Raw genomic sequence first — 18,586 nt, 5'->3', positions numbered from 1 at the left:
TGAGCTGGAAAAAAGGGCGGGAGGGCAGGAAACAGCCCCCGCCTCGGGCCTGCAGCACCCCCTGCGGAAGTCCTCCTCGGTTGACCCAGAAACGGAGCGGCGTCCCTCACCGGAGAAATGCGGAGCGATGTCACCAGAAAAAAAGGGCCAGAAGAACTGGCGGAACAGTCCAGGGGGAGAAGTGAAGCGACGTCCTCATCGGAGAAAACGGAAATAGAGCGGCGTCCTTCACCAAAAAAAAAAGGCCGGTCTGAGCTGGAAGCTATCCTGCTGGGTCTGCTAGGTCGATGCGGCGTCTTCATTCTGTCAGAACCCGGATGGAGTAGGATCGGAGACAGACCCGTACGCAGGGTAGCTTCAAATGAAAGGGGTTTAATACAGAAGGAAGACAAACATAATCCACACTACACACAGGGAACTAACGTTATTATTATTAATGAAGCCGCGCTGCCTAAGGCAAGGCGGCTCACGTATATACAGACAGGGACAATCACACACAATGGGGAACAGGTGTGATGACCGGGAGGAGCAGACGAAGACGGGGCAATCACGTGACAAAAACAACAAACGCACATGGCAAAAGTCCGCACTGATCCCTGACAGATCTGCACTGATCCCTGACATATACATTCATTCATTCATTTTCTACCGCTTTACCAAATTACCTCAGGTCATGGGGAGCCTGTGCCTATACACCCTGGACGGAGTGCCAACCCATCGCAGGGCACACCCACACACTCTCACACACTATGGACAATTTTCCAGAGATGAACGTGCTAACCACTAAGCCACCGTGTCCCCCCACTGCGATTACAATGCATTATTATGCGATTATGCTGTTGTATTACTAAATACAACAGTATAAAAACATATAGTTGTGTTACTGAAGACAGATGAATGGTCTCATTTCAGTGTTTAATTTTAAATTCATTTGGTGGATCAGCCCTCAAACCACCTCCTAGGAAATGAGCGATATTTAATAAAAAGGCAGAAAATCTTCTGCGTTCATCTTGATTTAAGTTTTTCTCAGCCATCACAGATGACTGACTGTGATTAAATATTTAATACAGAAGCTGAGGATTCACTCCCACTTCTCAAACCTTCCATTTATCCGAACACACGTCTTTAAGGTGCGTAAACACTCCACTAATGCACCGGATTAGCGCTTCATCATCAACTCAACTCCACATCAGTGTTAAACACAGCAGCGTGGAGTCACGTCACATTCGTCTGAAGACGTGTTTAAACTCACAGAGACGTGTTTACACATCAGATCGGATCCTAAATGAGACGCCGGACATCAGCAGTATTAACGAGGGAGTGAATTGAAGGCTGATGTAAAACTGATAAAGTCGTTATTAATTATTTAATTGCTATCTAAAATTTGATATGTATAATTTGAAGTATATTGAAAATAGTTTAGAGCTTTGAGTCATGACAAGCTACCGCCGGCTAGTCAACTGATGCTAGCAAGTACTATTAAAAAAGTAACAAGTACTACTTTAAAAGTACTTTTATCTTTGTATTGTCTGTAAATGAGCGGTTGGAATCCTGCTAACAAGCTGACTTCACATGTCTTCATTCTACTGGATCACTAGCTGTATGCTAGACGAAGAGCTAACTGGATAGCGATCGTTTGTGCGTCAATAACATCATCCATCACACTTTTTTATTTATCATTAAATGAAGCTTGATAAATGTATTTATCATAATGAAAGAGAAAACATCATGTCTTCGACAAAAATATTATAATATTAATATCTGTTAATATCTATAATATTAATAAAACATTTTCAGAGATGTAACTGGGTACAGGTTGTACTGCAGTCAGCCACTAGAGGGCCTCAGTGACGTTTAATACAGCCGCTATTACAGACATAAAACACAATAAAAGACGATTTATCCTTTTGTTTTAAAACAAAACATTAATAATAATAATAATAATAATAATAATAATAATAATAATAATAATACATTTTATGCAATTTATTACAATTAATTTATTTGTGTGTGTGTGTGTGTGTGTGTGTGTGTGTGTGTGTGTGTGTGTGTGTGTGTGTGTGTGTGTGTGTGTGTGTGAAATGACGTTTTTTACACATTCACATTTACATATGACGCATTAATTTTCACGTGATTGTTGGTCATAAATTCCTTTTTTTTTTCAGATGATTCCTTTATTTTTTACACCTGACATTTTTTCCACAAGCTTCATTTTTCGGTTTATTTTTAACCACTTTTTTTTTTAAACATGCTATTTTATTTTCACACATGATTCTTTTATTCAGTTGAGAAAGTTCAAGTTTCAACTGGATTTTGCTTTTAGACTAAAATCAAGTGCATGATGTGAAAATGTGGCTTTTTTGTGCTTCTTGTAAAAAGCTGATTAAAAAGATTAAAAACTGAAGCACTGGATTGTTGTTCAGTCGTGTTTTCATTTGAAAATGTCAACTCGGGGTCTTGGGCATAACATTAGATTTGGACGTTCATTCATTTAGATGGTTTATAGATTTATTTTGGTGTGTGTGTGTGTGTGTGTGTGTGTGTGTGTGTGTGTGTGTGTGTGTGTGTGTGTGTGTGTGTGTGTGCGTGTGTTTGTGTGGGAGAGAGAGAGAGAGAGAGAGAGAGAGAGAGAGAGAGAGAGAGAGGGAGTTTTGCTGACATTAAGAGAAACGAAGCACATTTATATTCAGTGCACACACAGACACACACAGACACACACACACACACTCACACACACACACACACACACACACACACACACACACACACACACACACACACACACACACACACACACACACAATCAAACACACTTTAAAAGTGCTACCTTTTATTTTGCTCTTGAGGGAAGCAATGGACGGCTTCTGTTACTGTTCATTTTACTGAACATATAAAACACACCGGTCAGCCAGAACATTAAAACCAGTGACAGGTGAAGTGAAGAACACTGATCATCTCCTTACAGTGCCACCTGATGAGGGCTGGAACGTATTAAGAAGCACGTTGAGGTGTTGAAAGCAGGAAAATAGACAAACTTAAGGATCTGAGTGACTTTGACAAAATTGCGACGGAGATACCAAAACCTGCTACGATGAAAATAATGTTCAGGAACGGCTTGAGGAACATGATCTCGAATAGATCCAGCATCTGTAGGATGTGCTGGACAAACAAGTCTAATCCATGGAGGTCTGACCTCACAGCTTACATGACTTGTGAGGTGCTAACGTCTCAGTGCTATATTCCACAGCACACCTTCAGAGGTCTTGTAGAGTCCACGATTCACGATGAGGTGTTTTGGTGGCACGAGTAGAAACTGCACAATATTAGGCGGGTGGTTTTAACCTTCATGATGTTATTAAACATCCAGAGAAGTTCTGTATGTTTCTAAGAATTTATAATATAATATTAGAATAGTATAAATATTACTGTCATAACAGCAGCATGCAGCAGAACATCTAAGGTATCTCGGCTTTCTCGAGCCAATCTGTTCTGCTAAAATCTCCAGCACAATCTCCTTCAGGTTAAGGTGCCAGAACAAGACTCGAGTGTTAACAGGCTAGATCTCTGGACTGTAAGCTCTCAGTAAGGAAAGTCCATGCTCCACATGAACATCTGTGGGACTCATAAAATCCTCATTAATGTCAGGTGGCATTTTATTATTCTCTCACTCACTCATTTTCTACCGCTTATCTGAACTTCTCAGGTACCCGGAGGAAACCCCCGAGGCACGGGGAGAACATGCAAACTCCACACACACAAGGTGGAGGCGGGAATCGAACCCCAACCCTGGAGGTGTGAGGCGAACGTGCTAACCCCTAAGCCACCGTGTCCCCCCACTGCGATTACAATGCATTATGCTAGTCCTGCTAATGTGTGGGGATTATTCTCACACAGATACTAAAACTCAGAGCTTCTGAATCATTTTCAAACCTATTTTCAAAGTTTTCTCTCGTAGTCTATAAAATAAAAGTTTGAGAAATTCCTTGGCTGTAAACATCCCTTCCAGTTGAACAAAGGTCCAGTTTTACACTATTAGAACCAGCATTGTAATAAATAAAGTATACAGTAACAGTAAAAAAGAGAGCAGTAAAATAATAAAACAGTAAACACTGGGATCCTGGATGTGTGAGGCAGCAGGAAGATTCTCCCCATTATCATTTATACACATTTCTGTCTCATGCAGTATGAGAGATATTTTCTACGGCAGAAGAGGAGAGAAAACCCAGTCGTTCATCATAGCTATAGATTGCTCTGTATGCACAGCTTCTCCTGTACACGTCTCCTGTACACGTCTCCTGTACACTTCTCCTGTACACGTCTCCTGTACACTTCTCCTGTACACGTCTCCTGTACACTTCTCCTGTACACGTCTCCTGTACACTTCTCCTGTACACTTCTCCTGTACACTTCTCCTGTACACTTCTCCTGTACACTTCTCCTGTACACGTCTCCTGTACACTTCTCCTGTACACGTCTCCTGTACACTTCTCCTGTACACTTCTCCTGTACACTTCTCCTGTACACTTCTCCTGTACACGTCTCCTGTACACGTCTCCTGTACACATCTCCTGTACACGTCTCCTGTACACGTCTCCTGTACACTTCTCCTGTACACTTCTCCTGTACACATCTGTACACTTCTCCGTCTACTTCTTGTCTAGTGGACGACTTGGACAAAGAATTTTATATTATAAAGTTCATTATATTTGTTCGTTCTGTAAAACTGACAGAGGCATCAAACCACATGCTCCGTTTTACACACACACACACACACACACACACACACACACACACACACACACACACACAAACTCAATGAAGAAGGTAAGCGAAAGCCTATTAATAGAAAGGAACAGTCGTGCTAACGTTAGCCCACACAGATCACTGCATAGATGTGGTTGAGTTATAAAGGACAATAAATATAAACAGTGCTACCAGTGATGTGACAAGCCTGTTGTCTCTTGCTGCATAAGAGCTCCCTCTGGAGGTGAGAATACATAGGAAATAAAGTTCATAAATAAATGAGACTAATAAAGGTCTCTGTTGTATTAATGAAACTCCACCATTCATTAATACAACACTGTCAGGTGTGTGTGTGTGTGTGTGTGTGTGTGTGTGTGTGTGTGTGTGTGTGTGTGTGTGTGTGTGTGTGTGTGTGTGTGTGTGTGTTTCCTAACACAATTACAATCAAATGTCTGAAATATGTGAAGTGGACAGAAACAGATGAAGCTCTTCAGCTCTTCTAACTTATTCTCCTCAGTAGAAATGTGTGACACTGGAATCTTCTGTGTGGTAAATAAAGATGAATGAAACTGTTCTGCAGTGACCAGTCCATCCATCCATCCGTCCATCCATCCATCCATCCATCCATCCATCCATCCATCCATCTCTCTGCTCGTCACACTGTACTCACTCATTCCATCATGCAGCAGCTGCTTCCAACCTCGAGCTCTTCTCACACACCTACTAAAGAGCTTCACACTCCGCCAGCAGTGATGGAGATTTAATGATGATAAAAGGGACGGGATCAGATCAGAGCGGCCGTTCGCTCTCACACACCGGAGATGCTGTTCGTCTTATCAGCTTAATAGTAATATCCAGCAGCTTTTTTGTTCCTGTCCCTTAATGTCATAGACACTGCTACACTGATCCTGAAACTGGTTACTGACACGATTAATCCTCTACATGTTTATCCATTTAAATACTCTGGAGAACGTATACGAGTGTTTGGTTCGACAGCAGCAGTAAATGTGGTCGTCAGTCTGTTTTTAGTTGTGTGTTTATGTCTATTTTATTTTTTCTCCATCATCATCATCATCATCATCATCATCATCATCATCATCATCATCATCTCAGACTCTGACAAAGCACTGACACTGGAGACTCCTTCCATAAGAGATAAATAAACATTTCCTTACAGAAAACTTCCCCACATTCACAATACACACATACCGTACACTCACTGACACTTTATTAGGAACTCTACACTTCTACTTGGTCAAGCCTCACTTTGCTCTTCAGTAGGATGGTCTAATGGGTTCAGAAGATCGGATCAGGTCGAGTTCCACTCCTGTCAGCTGAGAACAGGAATCTGAGTCTAAAGTGGACACAAGATCACAGGACATAGATAAAGATGGTAAAAACCTGGTCTTTTTTCTTCCTCACTTGACTTCCTGGATCTGGAGGAGAACAGGTCTTTGATGAGAAGTAGAACATCTTCAGCTGACAATACGGTGCAGTCTGTTCAGCTCATTAGTGGTTGAGGAGGTGAGGACAGAGTCAAAGCTCCAAAGCTGAGAGCCGGATAATGAACGTTGAACATCAGGTCTGATTATTGAAGTGTAAAGTCTGGCTTTGTGCTGCAGAATCTGTGAATATGATAATGAAGGTGTAATGAGAGCCTCGTAGTGCAGATCAGTGCAGATACAGTATGTAGACTTCTACACTTCCTACACCATCACTCCTACACAGATTTTAGAAAACACTACAAACAAAAGGAAAGAGAGGAGGATTTCAGTTCATGGAGCCAGGAACAACTTCATGGACCAATACAGAAGGTTTGTGTTTCCTGAACGAGTCCTGAATCCTTCTCTCCTCACAGCAGAAGTCTTTATGGATTCCTATCAGTTCTGTTAAACCAGACAGTTTTCCCATGAGTCTCTCACTTCAGTGTTTCATTTTATATTCACTTTCTCCCCTGTGAGCTCGTCATGCTCATCGTGTGTGTAAGACGTCCTGCTAACACTTAACGAGCTCGCTGGTGGATCAGCCCTCAAACCACCTCCTAGGAAATGAGCGATATTTAATAAAAAGGCAGAAAATCTTCTGCTTTCATCTTGATTTAAGTTTTTCTCAGCCATCACAGATGACTGACTGTGATTAAATATTTAATACAGAAGCTGAGGATTCACTCCCACTTCTCAAACCTTCCATTTATACGAACACACGTCTTTAAGGTGCGTAAACACTCCACTAATGCACCGGATTAGCGCTTCATCATCAACTCAACTCCACATCAGTGTTAAACACAGCAGCGTGGAGTCACGTCACATTCGTCTGAAGACGTGTTTAAACTCACAGAGACGTGTTTACACATCAGATCGGATCCTAAATGAGACGCCGGACATCAGCAGATTTACCACATGACAGAAAAGTGCTGAGTTTTATCACATGGAAGAGGATGAGAATAACATTGTTGTTCTCCTCCATAGACACTGGATACTCTGGATTCTTTACTGAACAACGTGAAAGAGAAAATAAATCATTATAATGCTGTGGATAAAAAATAAAAATAAAAACAACTGAATTTAAAATGAATTGTGATTATATTTAAAAAACTCAATACAATATTAATCTCTTTATTGCTGTCATGACCATGGCCAAAATTTTCATCTTTTCATTGTGTTTTAATTTCATTACTTTGATTTTTTTTTGTTTTTTTTTTTTATGATTTTTTTTTAATCGTATCTATTTTCTTCATGTGATTCTTTTATTTTCACTTTCACTGAATATTTTCCGTTTTTTTGATATTTGAGGGTGTTTTTATTTATTTATTTTTTTCAGTTAGATTAACAAACGATTCTTTTATATGATTCATTTATATTCACAAGCAATTGTTCATTTATATCCACACGTAAATCTTTAACAGGATTCATTTATATTTACATGTGATTCTTTCATATGACACATATTTTCACACCTGCCCCATTCAATGAGTCATTTAAATTCACATATGATTCTTTTGCATGATCCATTTATATTCAAGATGATTCTTTTACATAATTCACATTTTTTCACATTCAATTATTTTAGATGATTCATATATTTTCACGTGTGATACTTTTACAGGAATCATTTACATGCGATTCTTTTACATGATTTATTTATATTCATATGCAATTAATTTACATGATATCTTTCTAATGGTTGTTTCATATTTTGTATGATTCTTTTTTCCCCACCTTGTTTTTTCTGATAAACTATTAAACACGATGTCACGTGTGTTTTCACGTGTGAGCTCACATGCAATTTCAGGATTTTTTAAAAATAGACTTTCACTTTTACATATTTTTAACAGTTTAAACACGATTTTACTTTTAAACTGAAATCAGGTTGATTAAAGTGAAGCTTTTTTTTGTGTAAACAGCTGATAAAGGATTTAAACTGAAGTGTTGGATTTTTGTCCAGTCGTGTTTATATCTGAAAATGTCGACTCAAGGTCCTGAGAATAACATTTAAATGGGTTATAGATTTATTTTGTGTGTTTGTGTATGAGAGAGAGAAAGAGAGACAGAGAGAGAGAGAGAGAGAGAGAGAGAGAAAGACAGAGACAGAGAAAGAGAGAGAGAGAGAGAGAGAGAGAGAGAGAGGGAGAGAGAGAGAGAAAGAGAGAGAGACAGAGAGAGAGACAGAGAGAGAGAGAGAGACAGAGACAGAGAGAGACAGAGAGAGAGACAGAGAAAGAGACAGAGTTAGTTAGAGAGAGAGACAGAGAGAGAGAGAGAGAGAGAGACAGAGAGAGAGAGAGAGAGAGAGAGAGAGAGAGAGAGAGAGAGACAGAGATAGAGAAGAGAGAACGAGAGAATAGAGAGAGAACAGAGATAGTATAGAGAGGAGAAGAGTGATAAGAGAGAGAACATAGAACATAGTAGACAGAAGAGGAGAGAGAATAATAGATAGAGAGACAGACAGAGATATAGTAGTAGAGAGAGAGAGAGAGAGAGAGAGAGAGACAGAGAGAAAGAGAGTTTTGCTGAGATTAAGAGAAAAGCAGCACATTTATATTCAGCACACACACACACACACACACACACACACACACACACACACACACACACACACACACACACACACACACACACACACACACACAGCTGCAGCAGCTCATGTGCTATTTAAATGGAGTTTCATTATAAGCCCTGAAGTGAAACACAGAAGAAGAAAAGAAAGAAACTGGAACAGTGTGAATCTGTGACTTTCTGTGGAGGAGAAATGAGGAACAAAATGAATAAAACACAGAAAAATCCACTTCATATCAAATAGACAGGTTTTTATTAAGAGAATAAACTTCAGTAAAACAGACATTAAATATGTTTCTATTAAAAAAGTTATGATTCGTACTTTATTTATTTTGTTGTCTTTCTGAGCTTCAGGACATCTGATACACACACACACACACACACACACACACACACACACACACACACACACACACACACACACAGGCGAATTTGAGATCTGAGGTCAGTGTGTGTGTGTGTGTGTGTGTGTGTGTGTGTGTGTGTGTGTGTGTGTGTGTGTGTGTGTGTGTGTGTGTGTGTGTGTGTGAACAGCCTGATATGATGAAGCAGAGTTTCTGCTGCCTCCTGTTACGACTGTCCTAGAGAATAATCTTCTGACCAATCAGAATCCAGAGTTCAGCAGCTCTGTGTCCCAAATAAAAGTGTGACTTTAGAGACGTTCCATCACATCAGTCCGGTCCAACAGGCCACGCCCCCTCACTCCATAAATCACAGGCCACGCCCCCTCACTCCATATCTCCTGCAGTGTTATTACATCATCAGCTTTATGACTTTCACTGCACAACTTTCTGATCCGTCTAATCCTGTTCAGAAAGCAGAGAGGGCGAGATCTCCAGTGTCTGATTGCTTTCATTGATTTTTATTTGTATCGTTGTGTCAGAGTCGAGATCAACACAAACTCCATCTTCTCACCAGGTCTGATATGTGACTGAGAGAAACTTCAGCTGCTTTAATATCACCACTTTCAGACCCTCACACACTCGGCTGTCTGCTTTTCTGCTGAGATGCTGAACGCTCTGCACAATTTCTCTACAACACACAACAAAGTCCATCTGAGACAAAAGATTCCCCAAAGTCTCAGTCTGAGATGCTGCAGCTTCATATCAGGGTCCGTGAAGGAACAGGAAAACTTTTTATTTTATCCATCATATTTCATCCGAGGCAGGCTTTTTAAATGGCCACGTCTGTAGCTAACTGTTAGTGTAGCAGGTGTGATTTTAGAGCAGTATTGTGTGATCCCACTTGCCAAGACCATATACAGATTTCCTGTGTGCATATATATGTGTGTGTGTATATATATATATATATATATATATATATATATATATATATATATATATATAGGGAGTTGTGTATGGTAAGGATCACTGACTGCAGTTTAACCAAATGCAAAGTATTTGTTTAATTTCCATTTATTAATTTGTGTGTGTGTGTGTGTGTGTGTGTGTGAGAGAGAGAGAGAGAGAGAGAGAGAGAGAGAGAGAGAGAGAGAGAGAGAGAGAGAGAGAGAGAGAGAGAGAGATTATGACTGGTGGTGTTTATTGTAAGTGTTTGTCACCTTTTTGGACCCCTTTATCATGTGTAATGTTGCTCCCATATAAAACAGTTCAGCACAAGCCCAGACATTTTTAGGGACATGATTGAGGACAATGTCCCGTCCAGAGACGAGCTGTTTCGTGTTGAGGTTTTGTTTAAACCGACCATCAAAAATACCCTCTCTAATGAATGTGTTAACTTTTTTCATTGGTTGTTGCGTTAAATCTTACCCAGATACAAAAGTGCTATTTTCTGATTGGCTATTGTGTCGCCTCCTTTTTTTGATTGGCTGATAAGTGTCAGGCTCGACTAAGAGCTCCAGGGGAGACGCGCTTGATTCCTGCCCGGTTCCATAGAGACAGCGGTGCGGACTGATACATTTTGGGCGCTGCGGCTTATTAATTAAATATATGATAAATAGTCAAAAAACATTTCTGCGTGAGAAATACGATGTTTGGCGGGAGAGCGTGACAACAGACCGACATGAGGGACTGTCACTCTCAATGCGTGACACTTGACAGCCCTGGTGGTAGGTCACGAAAATTTGTGTGGTGATTCAATTAGACCCATATTTAACATAACTAATTATTTAATGCTGTTTACTTGTATAATTGTGCTTATAAGTCCCTCAGTGGTGTACACAAGTATTGTTCATAATTTGTTTGTATTTTGTTGAGTTTTTCTTAACGAATGCAATCTTATCTTTCTCAGCGTTGTGCATTGCTGCAGCATGCTGCTTTATTAGCTGCACAAGTCCTAAAATATGCTTAAGCTTATGTGTTGCACAGATGCAATAAATGAGGACGTGGTAGCAAGGAGTTTGGTGAAGTGAGTTTATTACACAAGGCAATGCAGAGAACACACCGCTACATTCGCATTTTGTAGCATTGTTGTATTGCTAACATTTAATTGTTTGTAACATTGTTTTATTGCTAACATTTAGCCGATCATTGAATCGTTGTATTGCTAACATTTAGCCATTTGTGGCAATTTATTGCTAACATTTAGTTGTTTTGTAACATAGTTTTATTGCTAACATTTAACCATTTGAAGCATTGTTTTTTTGCTAACGCTTAGCCATTTGTAGCATTATTTTATTGCTAACCTGTGGCTGATTGTAGCATCAAATTTTTGCTAACATTTGGCCATTTGTAGCATTGTTTTATTCCACCAAACAGTGTTGGCTCACAATTATCCATTATTATCCATTATTGTTTTAGTGCTAACATTTAACCTTTTTTAGCAGTGTATTTTTCCTTCAGCTATGCTATCTAACATTTAGCCTTTTGTAGCATTGTTTTATTGCTAACCTTTAGCTGTTTGTAGCGTTGTTTTATTTCATCTAGCAATGCTAGCTAACTTTTGGCCATTTGGAGCATTGTTATATTGCTAATCGTCAGCAGTTTGTAGCATTGTTTTATTGCTAACATTTTTTCTGTTTGTAGCATTGTTTTTTCCTCCAGCTGTGCTAAATAACATTTAGCCGTTTGTAACAACGTTGTATTGTTAACCTTTAGCTGTTTGCTGTATAAAAACTCTGACTCATGACTGGATGGTTCTGAAAAAAAAAAAAAAACACTTTAAATATTATTATTTATTACTTTGATTTATTAATCACAGCAACATTCATCAGCAAAATGTCTACAGTTTAAACATCGATCTACAGACTAACGACAATGAAGGAAACGGAACAGATGAACACAATCTGTGCTGTGGATCGTTTCATTTTAGATGCTGAGGTTTCTAAAGAGTGGTGAGATGAGCGGGAACACGAGTAAAATAATCGGGGATCATGAAATTCAGTCTGGATAACAAAGTGGACTTTAGCTTCTAAACATAATACTCTCTGTTACAGCAGCGATATGATATTTAATGTGATCTCTGTAATAAAAGCAGACTGAATCTTTATCATCTCTGGTTTCCTTTAACAATCAAACCTTTAAACTCAAACATCAAAACCAAGAGTGGACTGTATCTCTACTCTACATACACACCGTTAATACATTCTACATACACTCTATAAACACCCCTTAATACACTCTACATGCACTCCACATACACTCCTTTTTACACTCCACTTACAGTCTATTTAAACTCTAAATATCCTATATACACTACATAAACTCTACATACACTACTTTTTACACTCCACATACACTCTATATAAACACTACATACCCTCTATATACACTCTACATACACTCCACATACACTCTGTATAAACGCTACATACACTCTACATACACTCCACATACACTCCTTTTTACACTCCACATCCACTCTATATAAACTCTACATACACTCCTTTTTACACTCCACATACGCTCTATATAAATGCTACATACCCTCTATATACACTCTACATACACTCCACATACACTCCCTTATACACTTTACATACGCTCTACATACACTATATAAACTCTACATACACTCTACATACACTTTGTATAAACGCTACATACACTCTACATACACTCCTTTTTACACTCCACATACGCTCTATATAAATGCTACATACCCTCTATATACACTCTACATACACTCCACATACACTCCCTTATACACTTTACATACGCTCTACATACACTATATAAACTCTACATACACTCTACATACACTTTGTATAAACGCTACATACACTCTACATACACTCTATATACACTCTATATACACTCCACATACACTCCCTTATACACTTTACATACGCTCTACATACACTATATAAACTCTACATACACTCTACATACACTTTGTATAAACGCTACATACACTCTACATACACTCTATATACACTCTATATACACTCCACATACACTCCCTTATACACTTTACATACGCTCTACATACACTATATAAACTCTACATACACTTTGTATAAACGCTACATACACTCTACATACACTCTATATACACTCCACATACACTCCCTTATACACTTTACATACGCTCTACATACACTATATAAACTCTACATACACTTTGTATAAACGCTACATACACTCTACATACACTCTATATACACTCTATATACACTCCACATACACTCCTTTATACACTTTACATACGCTCTACATACACTATATAAACTCTACATACACTCTACATACACTTTGTATAAACGCTACATACACTCTACATACACTCTATATACACTCTATATACACTCCACATACACTCCTTTATACACTTTACATACGCTCTATACTGTATACACTTTACATATGCTCAATATACACTATACAAACTCTACATACACTCTATATACACTCTATATAAACTCTATATACACTCTATATACACTCCACATACACTCTTTCATACACTTTACCTACGCTCTATATACACTATACAAACTCTACGTACACTCTTTATACACTCTATATAAATTACACATACACTCCTTTATACATTCTATATACTCTCTACATACACTCTACATACACTCTATATACACTCGTTTATATACTCTGCATACACACTATATAAACTCTGCATACACTCTATATACACTTTAGATACATGTCTTTATACACTCTGCATACACTCCTTTATACACACACTCTATATACACTCTATAAACTCTACATACGCACTTTATAAGCTCTACATACACTCCTTTATACACTCTACATAACACTCTGCATACACACATTTATACACTCTCTTGACACTCTACATACACACCTTTATACACTCTCTATACATTTTACATAGATTCTCTGTAAATGCTACATGCAATTCTTTATGCACTGTCTATACACTCTACACACAGTTCTTTACACAATCGGACCAGGAAACTCAAACCCTGGAATTTACTGCTACAACACAGTTAGGTAGCAGACCGACAGAAACCAAGTAAAAGGAACATGATTTTTGTCACTTTGGGAAACTCAATGAAATGGGGATTTTGGGATTTTACTCTGTAAAAAAACTTCAAGTGGAACACCGATGACATCATGCAAGCTAGTGTGCGGCTGCTGATCTTCACTTCCAGCTCTGCATCTCCTCCGTTCATCAACGTGACCTTTAACTCACTCGCTCATATCTCATGTATTAATGAATTTCAGTCCCGCTCGTACTTCACGCCTCCGGATGTTTTCTATCTGTCATGTGTTTGTGTCGTCTCACTGAGAAGAAACTTCCTGTCAGCGTAAAGAAAAGGAAAACGATCGCTGAGTGTAAACAGCGTTAGCATCAACGTGCCGCTATTTACTGCTACCTACTGAGTTAGCAACATGCTAAGCTAAGCTCATGGTATCATATATCTCAAAGTCAGTCAGTATCACAAAATATTACTGAAAATAAAAAAAAATGGGACACTTTTCTTCGTTCTGTCATCTTCAAGAAATCTGGATGATGCAACTTCCTGTTTTGACTTTTGGAAAGTTCCAGATCATTTAATGGGGATGAGTGTGTTCAGGGAACAGGGCTGAGTGAATCTGCACAGACGGCACCAAATAAGATGCACTGTTACATAACTGTAGATATTTCGTTAAAACTATTTACATTTATTTAAGAAATAAATATCAGTGACAAAATGATGAATTTGTTCAGAGACCAACATCAATCACTGAATCATCCCCTAAGCATGCAAACAATCAAACTGTCAATTCTCCAAAGAGTCATCCATCACTGAAGTGTGTGTGTGTGTGTGTGTGTGTGTGTGTGTGTGTGTGTGTGTGTGTGTGTGTGTGTGTGTGTGTGTGTGTGTGCCTGTGTCAGATTCTCTTTATTCTAAAGAGACGTGAACTTTTAGGGACTTTATGGATCTCAGCGTCAGGAAGAAGAGAAATTTGATCACAGTGACGTCAGACGCGAGTCAAAGTGCATCACAGCCTTTTATTAAATCACTTCCAAACATCATTCCACAACATCGATCAGGTCACACACACACACACACACACACACACACACACACACACACACACACACACACACACTCACACACACTCACACACACACACTCACACACACACACACACACACACACACACACACACACACACACACACACACACACACACACACACACACACACACACACTCACACACACACACTCACACACACACACACAAGGAAGTGCATGAGTAAGCATTTGGTCCCTCACCAGTCTCTTTCTCTCTCTATTTCTGTCTGTCTTATTCCCCCTCTCTCTCTCTCTCTCTCTCTCTCTCTCTCTCTCTCTCTCTCTCTCTCTCTCTCTCTCTCTCTCTGTGTGTGTTTTTCTTGTTTAATTAAGTGTTTGGTTGACTTTTAAGAGTTTACTGCAGTTAAGACAAGTTAAATGCTGTCGCAGGACAAAAGAGTCACGTTATTGAATGTTCCTCCATTCATAGGAGTTGTTTCAGGAAAAAAAAGTTAAGAAACCATGTCATTTCTTTAGGAACGAAGGTATATATGATTCTAAAAAAAATGATGATGCAGAGCATTTTTTACGTCGTCTGAGAGTCCATGGGGTTGATCAAAGATTTATGGTAATCTTTTACCAGGCAGTATTTGAGAGTTTAATCAGATAATGTATCTCAGTATGGTTTGGGAATCTATCTGTGCAATCGAGATCAAAGCCGATGCGAATGATACACACTGCTTGGAAAATTATAGGAGTGAAAGAATTGACACCATTGCAAACTATGTGCAGTACGAACATGCCACTGTAAGACACGCTGAGAGGATCGTCTGTGAATTTTCCCATGTTTTGAATACGGAGTATGAGTTGTTGCCTTCTGGCAGGAAGTTCAGTCAGTGTTCCTTGCTGCTGATTAAATAGATTTAAAAACTCTTTTATCCCAGTGTCGGTGAAGTTGTTAAATAGGGGAAGGACATAGTATTCAATATTTTGTGAATTGTATCTGTCTAATGTGTGTACTGTATGATTGCAGCATGTGCTAGGGTTGCCACCTTCAATACAGAAAAATAAGGGACGCCCGCCGCAGCGGGGGCCACACCCCTCGGGCCACGATGACCACACCCCTCGAGTCCCGATGGCGTGCCAGTGGTGGTATATCATAACTTAAAACATGTATTCATAAAAATATTAAGAGCGATACCAATGGACATTATAATAAGATATCTGCTATTGATATCAGTGTGAACAGATGCACTCAGTCTCTCACTGTCACAACTTAAGTGGTCATATTGAATACACAGCTATGACGATAATAAATATACGCCAACGAAGTGGGACTGAGAACACAAAAAATAAGCTTTTGGAGGAACTTGTGAGATGTGAACCATATTTAATTAACTTATTATTAAATTAACAGATCCATAACTTAGTCATTATAACTTGCAAACTTGCAAAAGATCTTCCATGAACATCATGAACATAATAACATCAGTGGATGTATGAAACTTTCAGAGCTGGACGCGGGGGGGGGGGGGGGTATCTGGAGATGCCATCGTTTCATATGGATTCTCTGTCCCTCTGACTCTGTCAAAAGAACCTTCGAGGCGGCGTCCCGCCCTCCTCTGACTCTGATTGGCCGTGATTCACGGCCCGTATCCCTAAAACAAACCAATCAAACCGACGATGGCAACAAGTATTATCCAATCAGGGGCAGAATAGGACGTGTCTCCACACGATGCGGGTGGGGTGATTTGCATGGGATGCTGTATAATGTGGACCTATGTAAAATACGGGACAAATCGCGTCCAGTATTGATTTGATACGGGACACGTCATTTTGCCTGTAAATACGGGACGATTCCGTGTTTCACGGGACGGGTGGCAACCCTAGTGATGGCCCAAGACAAATTTCCCTACTGGGGACAATAAAAGTTTACCTTACCTTATCTTAGCATGAAGTAACTCGAGATGTTGTTGAAACAGATGGACACAATTGTAAGGATAAACAGCAAAAAGATAAGGATGTAATTGTGGATGAAGTAAATAGAGACAGTGTACAAAAGACTAATCAGGAAAAGAGTGTGAATGAAAGTAACGAGGAGGGAATAGAAATGGAGAAATCAGAGGTAAGAAATGGTGATTCTGTGGATGGATAGAATCCAAGAGACACCGATAAGACAGAAGATGATAATCTGTTTTAAACACCAACTTTTTAGAAAAACTAGTTGAAAAAGGACAAGTTCAGGAAAAACAGGATGATGGGATGATCGGTGTCAGTGAACAGGGGTGTCTTAACAGATAAAAAGACCCAACTGCAGGGATAACATAAAAAAGGGGGTTTTATTGAAGGGGGAAAAAATAGCAAAGGGCTAGAACCAGAAACACAAAATACAGGAACACCGAAACAGGAGCAAACAAACACAAACAGGAGAAAAGGTCTATGCAAAAATCCGACACAAAACAACTGATATAAAAAAGGAGAACAATTATTAAAACACAAGGAACAGTTGTGCAGAGGAGGGAAAGGATTAAGGAAAGGACGGGGCAAAGACAGGCTGTTTTTGTGACACAAGACAAAAAGTGAATCGGTGAGCTCACTTGATTCAGTCTCCCAAAGAAGAGTTGGGAGCAAAGTGTATACTCCTGATATTGAAGGGGAATCAATCTAGAGGACTTTTATCCAGATCGTGGATTGTCTGTAATGTCAGAAATACGATGGTGTCTGTCAGAACCCCAGAAGGAGGTGGATTGGAGACAGACCCGTACGCAGGATAGCTTCAAATGAAAGGGGTTTAATACATGAGGAAGACAAACATATCCACAATACACGGGGAACTGACGAGACTAATTACAACACGGAACTATATTATTAATGAAGCCGCGCTGCCTATGGCCAAAAGTCGGTGCGGATCCCTGACAGATCCGCGCTGATCCCTGACAGTGTCTTCGTGAATAAAATTCAGACCCAAATGCGAGGATAGCTAAAAACTCAGTTTATTAAACATAACATAAAAACACAACACAAACAAGACCGGGAAACACTGGGAAAAAGAAAACCGTAACTCGACAAAAACAACGAAACAGAGTGCTGAGGCAGGAAGGAATTAGACAATGGCGGAGCTGACACGTAAACGAACTTAAACAAAAGACACGTGGCACCAGTGAAAAGTCCGTGCTAGATCCTGATATGTAGAATCAGCAAAAGTACCAACGAAATAAACAGGGCTGGGGGTTTAACAGAGTGGGACATCAAACGATTAAAAGGCAATTGTCCAAAAGTTGAGATCAAGTATGTTGAAATTATGAAATTAATTATGAAATTATGTTGTTTAGTTTTTTTTTTTTAAAAGACAAATATTTTGTGCATCCAATAGATCTATTTTTGATCATATTCATTTGC

The sequence above is a fragment of the Tachysurus fulvidraco genome, chromosome 19 (genome assembly GCF_022655615.1).
Source record: "Tachysurus fulvidraco isolate hzauxx_2018 chromosome 19, HZAU_PFXX_2.0, whole genome shotgun sequence".
NCBI classification, from domain to species: domain Eukaryota; kingdom Metazoa; phylum Chordata; class Actinopteri; order Siluriformes; family Bagridae; genus Tachysurus; species Tachysurus fulvidraco.
The sequence above is the reverse complement of the archived record's forward strand: the minus strand, read 5'-3'. Positions refer to the sequence as shown.